The sequence below is a fragment of the Conger conger genome, chromosome 13 (genome assembly GCF_963514075.1).
Source record: "Conger conger chromosome 13, fConCon1.1, whole genome shotgun sequence".
Lineage (NCBI taxonomy): Eukaryota > Metazoa > Chordata > Actinopteri > Anguilliformes > Congridae > Conger > Conger conger.
Genome location: NC_083772.1, coordinates 8,618,351 through 8,627,399, shown reverse-complemented (window position 1 = coordinate 8,627,399; position 9,049 = coordinate 8,618,351). Strand labels below are relative to the sequence as shown.

General features: G+C 44.4%; 1 long non-coding RNA gene across 1 annotated transcript; it reads right to left on the bottom strand.

Moving 5' to 3' along the window:
* Positions 1–815: 815 nt before the first annotated feature.
* Positions 816–2,954, bottom strand: LOC133107239 (uncharacterized). Its single transcript, XR_009704582.1, has 3 exons — positions 2,581–2,954; positions 1,752–2,021; positions 816–1,218 (listed from the first exon to the last, which is right to left on the bottom strand). It is a non-coding gene; the product is annotated as an uncharacterized LOC133107239 (long non-coding RNA).
* Between the last annotated feature and the right edge of the window lie 6,095 nt (positions 2,955–9,049).

Here is a 9,049-nt window from a genome sequence, read left to right as displayed (position 1 = left end):
ATTAGCAACAAAACGATATTGTTCCCAAACCTATGATGATGTGACTCTTGTTTTTTCGCGAGACTTAATCACAATAACTGCCAGCCTGCCATTTTACACATTGTCCCACTATATCCTGCCAAGTATTGGCCACTGCTGCTAACAAAGGATGAGGAAACAGGTTTGTCAGAACTGACTGATCCTGAAACACTTGTCCTGAATTTCAGTGACTTGCCAAAACATGGTGAGGAAATGCAGACTTACAAAAGAGCATGATTGAAAATGAAACCGTCATATTCATGGAGCTGGTTTCTTTACAAAGCAGGTAGAATATCTATGTCATAACCTTGACCTGCGGTCTCAATCGTTGATTACAGAAAATTGTTACCCAAATAACTACAAATGTCCATTAAAGACAATTAATATTTGGCGGTGATCATGAAAAGCATGCCTTGGTGCATATCAAGATTGGCAAAAAAGCATGCAGATGCTGTGTTGGGAGTCTGGATTTGAGATTCTCAGGATGGTGTTGCTAAATGTAGCTGCAGTGCAGGGATGTGTTGAGGTCAAATGCCCATTTTGTTTTTGGCAAGATGTAGCTTTCAAAAGATCCTGCATACCATTACCAAGTTCAGAGTTCAATGTTTGCAGTGAAGCAAAATATGGGACAGAAGGGGACATATGTACATATGAGGAAGGAAGACCACTGATTGACTATTGTCCACCATCATGTTTTCACTTTGACTGTGTAGGAATTCCCAGTGGTAATGTTATTGCCCAGATTATTAAAAATGAGACCCGTTTAAAAAAGGAAAAAGAAGGATGAAAAGAAAGTGTTTTTTTAAAGCAAATGTAGTTTTATTAAAAAAATATTAGCTTAAATGAAATACCTCATGTGCACTTACAGTAATTCCATAAACGTTGCTTAAAGGGACAAATCGTCCTCCATACTTGAAATGTCTCTGGAGGTTAATTCAGTCTGACAGGACACATTCGTGAACGTTGTATCTTCATAAACCTCAATAAACTGTTGCTCGCTACAAGGCGCTTCTACATTTTCCTCCTTTATCACAATCTCAAAAATCTCATCCTTGAGTGGTAACAAAGGTATTTTCCTTTTTCTCCCCCCAATTCTCGTATTGCCCTCCTGTAGTCCTTTCACGTCAATCTTCTGATGTCCAAGCAGCTTTGATGGTAGCCAGTCAATATCGGTTTTCATATAAAGCTTTGATGGTTGACCTGTAACACAAGAAAAGAAATATCGAACTTCTCTACTCCAGTAAGCCTCTGTAGGACTTGGTTTCACCAGCTGTACTTACATTCAAACGTAATCTAGTTAATATAACTTCAATTCCTACTATATTCAAATTACTGCATTACAATAAATATAAATAAATCACAAAAATCACTAACAGTAAAACAGCAAGTGGCAGTCCGCCAGCCGATGCGCACAGTAATCATGACGTGAGAACTCTCGATCATTGATTGTCCACTCGTCTTAATGACTTTACGCTCAAACTAGCAAGCTAGTTAGTTAGTTAAGATATGCCCGGAGTAAGCATGGCGCAACAATGTTTATCAGCGTATTTCGTTACAAACTACCTAGCTAACTAGCCTAACGCAGTAGTTCGTCACTAAGCCTACAAGCTAGCTAGTTTGGACAGAACACCAGGTACAACTGACCCCTGGGATTGAAATTGTAGCTCGCCGGTTATATTAGCTTGAACATGAGGAAGAGATAGGATAGAACGTATTAAAAGTAGGAAACTTACCAGAGACAAAATGATCCGAAACATTCTTGAACGTTGTATCTTCATAAACCTCAATAAACTGTTGCTCGCTACAAGGCGCTTCTACATTTTCCTCCTTTATCACAATCTCAAAAATCTCATCCTTGAGTGGTAACAAAGGCATTTTCCTTTTTCTCCCCCCAATTCTCGTATTGCCCTCCTGTAGTCCTTTCACGTCAATCTTCTGATGTCCACGCAGCTTTGATGGTACCCAGTCAATATCGGTTTTCATATAAAGCTTTGATGGTTGACCTGTAACACACAAGAAAACGCATATCTAACTTTACTACTCCACTACTCTGTGCCCTCTGTAGGACTGGGTTGCACCAACCGTACTTACATTCAAACGTAATCTAGTTAATATAACTTCAATTCAGACTATATTCTGATTTCGGCATTACAATAAATAGAAAAAAAAAAGAGGCCGCACCATAGAAATAACCTAAAACGTAACTAACAACTAAACCGCCTACACCTACATTCGGCAGGTAAATCATAAAAGTCACAACAGTAAGCAGGTGGCAGTCCGCAAGATGATGCGCTCGGTAACCATGACGAGAGAACTCTCGGTCCTTGATTGTCCACTCAATTAGCTAGCTAGTTCGCTAAAATATGCCCGGAGTAAGCATGGCGCAACAATGTTTATTAGCTGGTTTGGTTACAAACTAGCTAGCTAACTAACTAGCCTAACGCAGTAGTTTGTCACTAAGCCTAGCTAGTTAGTTTGAACAGAACACCAGGTGCAACTGACCCCTGGGATTTAAATTGAAGCTCGCCGGCTCGTTAGCTTGAATATGAAAAGTAAACTTACCAGTGACAAAATGATCCGAACAAATTCTTATATGTTCCATTTTTTTAGGTGTCAGATCTTGCCTGCTTATCCAGGATATCCACTTAGCTCTTCTTTCCTCTGAAAACCTCAGCGTTTGTTCTCCTTGGTGTCTAATGGTCTTTGGCAAACGAAAGAACGACTTGTCTCTTTCCCTATCAGCTCGATTGGAACAACCAACAACTGCGCAAAAACTAACCATTATAAATCTGGATTAACGCTGTATTTATACGTACTATTGCTGAACTGGAATTTAAATAAAATATTTTTCAGGAAAAAACGAACAGTTGTACTCCAACATAGCTATGTTTAAGTCTAAATCGCATCTTCTTCTGACGTTTAATATCGCTTTGAAACAAGCTTACCGCCACCAGCTGGACTGGAGTGTTGATCAGAAGATTTGAAGGAAAACAATCTAAACTCTAAACTGGACATGAATTCACTGACATGGCTGTTCTATTAAGCTGCATTATTTAAGCAATATCCCACGAGAGGGAGTGCTGTTGTACTGTATATGTTCACGGCTGTGATTGTCGAGAGAGAGGGTGCTGTTGTACTGCATATTGTCACGATAACCACAGCCATGACGATATACAGTACAACAACAGCACTTGCTCTCGTGGGATACTGCTGAAATAATACTGCTTAATAGGATAAAGATTTGCTAAAGTCTGGTCAGTGAGACCATGTCCAGACTTATAATAATAATACTGAGTTACTGAATACTGACTTTTCAGGTTGTAAGTAAATATAATACTTTAAATGGCGAAACCAGGTTGGTGACAATTCTTGGAAATAAAACATAATTTTAAATTCATAAAGTGAGTTTAAATTCAAGAAACTAATTGGCTCAATTTAAATTGACCCCAACTCTATGAAGCAAGCTTGACTTGCATGTGAGATCTTAATGATGGTAAATTATCTGGAGTTTACTGAGGTTTGATTAAACATGTCGAAGAACAAGATGCGGCCTGCACCAAGATGCCATGAAATGAGGCATGCTTCCAATGCTTATTCTCTGGTGCAGGGCACACCCAAGGGATAATGGGAGTAGGCAATTTCAGTGTTTTCACAGTATTGGCCTTGGAAAAAAAATTTTTTTTAACAAGTCATACACAGTGAAGAAATCAGAATAACTGTTATGAAACTAAATGTAATTTCAAATTTGAGCTTATTAACAGACAGGCATCTTGTATATTAATATTTTTTTATTAACAGCATAGACAAGTATATGTGGATGATGCTTCATAAATCAATTTTTTTTTACAGTTTCCACCAAATAATAGCACTTCTTTCCTACACATGATTCATTTAAATTAGGCCTTCCTTCAGCTGTTCAAGTGGGAAATGTTAATAATCATTTGTATGGCATAAGCAATATTCTGTACTTCTGCATGTTCAATCACATTGGATACTATTGTCTTGCCCATCCTTGTATTGACATGCAATTCTACACCACTAGGGGGCCACATCGATTAATATTTCACTTCCTGTGCATTTCTCATTAAACACAAGCCGTTTGGACATCAGGAAGAAAGGAAAAGCATATACTGGGCAGCATTTCTATATTGAAACAGGGCGGAAATTGAACAGGGTGGCCAGTAGCGTAGTGGTTAAGGTACATGACTGGGACCCACAAGGTCGGCGGTCCAATCCCCCCAAGGTCGGCGGTCCAATCCCCCCGGTGTAGCCACAATAAGATCCACACCGTTGGGCCCTTGAGCAAGACCATTAACCCTGCATCGCTCCAGGGGAGGATTGTCTCCTGCTTAGTCTAACCAATTGTATGTCGCTCTGGATAAGACCGTCCGCCAAATGCCATTAATGTAATGAAATGCTTCCATACACAAATCGATATTTCCACACACAGAAAATAATTGAAAACATAAATGGACTCTCAGTTTTTGTATGCTGCCACCAAATAATAATGCTTATCTACCATCTATCAGAAAACAAAATAACCTTTGATGTATGTAATCCAAAAGAACAAGGTAGTTACTTTTAAGGCCATGTTTGAACTCATGTTCTTCTTTGCATACAGAAAATTACACATTCTTAATAATAAAGTTAGAGTCTTGTATTTCAAAAAGACAATTAAAAAACTTCACTAAAGGGAAAATGTTTTCATGAACAGCTGTGATATGTAGACAAAAACAAAATACGTCTTACTGGCTGAATAATCAAAACACTAAGACGGCCCAGAAGAAAAAAATGTAAATGAACATTCAACCACTTCAAAATATTGTTGAATAGTTTACTTCTAAATATATTCTTTGTGGGCTGAAGCCATTGAGACAGAAGCTCCAATACAGTAAAAACCAAAGACGGTTCAACTCATTGTCTTGCAAAATGGGACCATCAAAATCAATTTTCTTCCCCCCGAGAAGAGATCATTGTGTAAAAAAAAAGAGGAAAAAAACACATTGATTTTAGCATAAAAAGCAATTGCATCTTGGAACTCAATATTGGCTACTGGGTGTAAAAAAGAAAACCTCAGTTTCAATGGTTCTGTGTCTGCCTACACCTACAGTAAATGGCACTGAGAATACAGCCAAAGCCATTGCATCATTCAACACATTCCCTTCATTCATTCATCCAGTGCTGTGACTGCTTTGGAGGACTTTTGAAAAACAAATGAGCTATTCAAATAAAGTTTTAGATTTGATTTGAAATGTAAATTAATTTGTAATTACACTGTTCTATCTGGTGCCACTGGTGCAGGAGGACACAGGACGGAATTTCCTGGAACACGTGCAGCAGAGTGCAAACGCTAATGCTGTTTTAGGTATGTTTAGGTCTGATGGGGTGGCACGGATGGTGCAGTGGGTAGCACTGCTGCCTCACAGCAAGGAGGTCCTGGGTTTGATTCCCCGTCGGCCGGGGCCTCTCTGTGCGGAGTTTGCATGTTCTCCCCGTGTCTGCGTGGGTTTCCTCCGGGTACTCCGGTTTCCTCCCACAGTCCAAAGACATGCGGGTTAGGCTGATTGGAGAGTCTAAATTGCCCATAGGTATGAGTGTGTGAGTGAATGGTGTGTGTGCCCTGCGATGGACTGGCGACCTGTCCAGGGTGTATTCCTGCCTCTCACCCAATGTATGCTGGGATAGGCTCCAGCCCCCCTGCGACCCTGTTCAGGATAAGTGGGTTCAGATAATGGATGGATGGATAGGTCTGATGGCCTTAGAAGGGCTCCACAGTGTTCCCATTTTAGGAGCATTTGCTCCTGAAAATTGATGTGTGCTAACAGGAAAAATAATTCAGGAGCACGTCTACTAATCGGGATGCACTCGTGTGCTCTTAAGTTTGTCCTTGGAAAAAATGTTAACGTTAGCGCAGAGGCCAGTTTGACCTGCGCTGGTGCCCCAGGTTTGTGAATAGGAATAGAGAGCAAGCATACAAAGGGTACGCTCTGACAGTGTTACAAGCAAGCACACAACTGTTTCAAAAGGGGCCACGCTTTTACAATTCGTCTCTGCTTGATGTGTAGGTTGTGGCGTGAGACGTGTTGTGCAGTCTGATCAGCAGTTGAGGTGCAGAGGGCCCTGAAACCATGGAAGAGTGGCTGGCTGGTTCACTTTGTGTGTTGTCTCTGATTTCCTTCTGCTTCTGTTGTCACGCCTCATGCCGTGTTTTGCCACTATTCACTATTCTTAGTCACTATTCTATCGATGACGGTGTTCCTACCGAGCTGTACCAACCTCATGTAGAACAAAGGCAGGATGTAGCGACCTGGTGGCTCATTGGCCAAAGGTCACGTGGTGGTGCCCCAAGAAAATGGTTAACCGTGGTTGCCTGCGTGGCAAGTGGGGCTCGGTTTGCGGGAAGGCAGGGCAGTCTGAGGACCACGCCTACTGGTTCAGCAGGCACACACCTGGACTACATGACATAAATCACTCCAGGAGCCTTTAAATGTGTGCTCTTTCCACGGTAGGTGGCTGAGACCAGGGCTTTTATTATTTCAGTGTGTTATTTTGAAGGGAGGAGACCTCCCTGTATCCATCTCTTCTGTCCGCCCCCGGGGGTGTGTCACGGAGTGTGACATCCTGGTTGGCTGACGTGATGCCTGGTCATAGTCAGCTAATGTAATAGCCCAGGCTAAAACCTGTGACAATGAGGCTATGGGGCTCAGCCTACATCCACCGTACTGATAAGGAGGCATATTACATTACATTACATTACGTGGCATTTAGCAGACGCTCTTATCCAGAGCGACGTACAACAAAGTGCATATTTGATTGGAGCATAGGGGGGGGGGGAAAAAAGCATTGAAGGGGTTTTAGGAACATTACTTGAACATTGCATCATTAAATCCAAGTGCTATTGTTCCTTTGTGACATCATGAGGGGTGGTCCTAACTACAGGATCAAGCTGGGCCTCTGTGCTATGTGATAAAAATCAATTCACTCAGCCAGTGAATAGGCTAAAGGCAGAGAATTACTTTCAACTGTGTGATGTCCCTTCTATCGGCTAACCCAGATTGATCATTCCCATAGAAAATGATCCGATGACACCCAGTAACTACTAGCAGGATTGATGACTTTCATTAGCAACTGGAAAAAGCCCAGTTTATTGGTTTTGGCTTCCTTTCACCCCAAGATGATCAACATCTTTTTATTTAAAACTGGACTTAATTGCCCACAAAGGGCATTTAAATTACCGCAGCAAATGAGCCAAAGCTGGTTATTAGGGGGGAATAATTGAAAACAAAGTTCCCACGTGTTCCGCTTTACAGTAAAGAAAAATGGCAATATCAGCACAGTGCAAATTAAACCCCCTTCTTTCTGCACACTAATTGCAGTGCGTCAGAGGATTAGACCCACAGTGACACACCTGTGCGTGTGGGTTACTCTACAGGCTGCTCATTGGAGACGGAGGCTCGCACTCTGCCATCTGGATGCAGTCTCCATGGCAACCGCAGCCTCTCACAATACAATCCTGAGATGACTGTCTGCAGCCCCCCCCCACCCCCAGCCCCCGAACTCTTCGTCAGCATAGCCGTGTGCATGTTCACCTCCATTCAAAATACCTGTTTGGTTTTCTGTCTGTGCTTTCTCTTTTTATTCTGACAGTTCTGGATGATGAATGCTGGGCTATTGCTGGTGGACAACAGGGAAGAGCTAAAATGCAACAGGATTCCAGGTTTTTATAGAGTATTTATAGGTTTTCTGAGGGCCCCCCTCCCCCCTCCCACCAAGGCCCCACCCTCTGTCTCTCCCACACGCCTGATGTCTGCTGGCTTATGTGACCATGACTCCCTTACTGTTTTCACATGCACACACACACACATACACACACACCTCTCTCCCTTCTCTTATTTCTCCCTCATCTACATCTATTACTCTCTCACTCCCTGCCTTGTTCCCCCTCTGAACTGACTAGGCGCATAAAGAAGCAGTGTGCTTCTCTAGGACTGTTCTCCAAGAGAAAAGGGGGGGGGGGGGAGAGGGGGGGGTATCATAGTCACAGTGGGGCGCCTACCCTGCGCCACGGGGAGACAGAAGCTGCGCGATTCGCCCGCACTTTCCATGGCATCCCAGACGAGCCGCAGTCGTCAGGCATTCACGCCTCAGGGTCTCCTCCTCCCTGCGGGACGCCCTCGTGATTCCCCCCCCCCCGCCACCCCCCCTCTCCTTCCCCCAGCTCGCCGCTCGCTGAAGCCCGCAGACGGGTTGAGAGACGGTCCGCTCCACGCCGCGTGTCACACTGGCGGGGGGGGCAGTAGGCCGGCTGCAGGTCCACATGCAGGGCGGGCGTGCGCTGGAGGATGCTCCTGCGGGGCGGGGCCTGCTGCCGTTTGTTCGGCTCCTTCCTCACGCCATTGGACACCGTCGCTCCTCCCACTGGCTGCACAGCCAATAACCACGAAGCTCCCTTCTGCTTCTCTCTCTCTCTCCCCGGCTCTCTCTCTCTCTCTCTCTCCCCCTCTGCTTGCTCTCCTCTCCTCTTCTCTCTCTCTCTCTCTCTGCTTACCTCCTCTCCCTTCTCTCGCACTCACTCTCGGCTCCCTGCCTTTTCCGCCTGGATTTCTGCTCGTTTTCCGGGGAATGCTGGGCTCTGGCGGCGTCGGCGCGGGATGCTGACTCCGTCCTAACGGAAAAGCTCCAGTGAGTACAGCTCTCCGTCCCCCCACCCCTCTCCTCCGCCGCGTCTGCGAGCGCGGGGCACGGCTTTATGGGAAGGATGAATAATTCATGGCGCGGTCGGTCTGGTCTGTGCTGCACAGACAGCCGTTATTCCCAGAAGTGAGGGCGCTCGGGGGGGGGGGTGGTGTGAGGGGTGGGTGCTGGGTGACTGTAGCTAGCTCCCACCGCAGAGACAGTGTGGTGTTAATAAATGGAGGAAAAAGAGAGAGAGAGAGAGAGAGAGAATAGAGGAATACAGAGCCTCTGCTTTTGTCTGTGGGCTCATGGCCGCTCTGGGCTGTGCTGGAGCTGTGCGCTGCGAGTGTGTGCG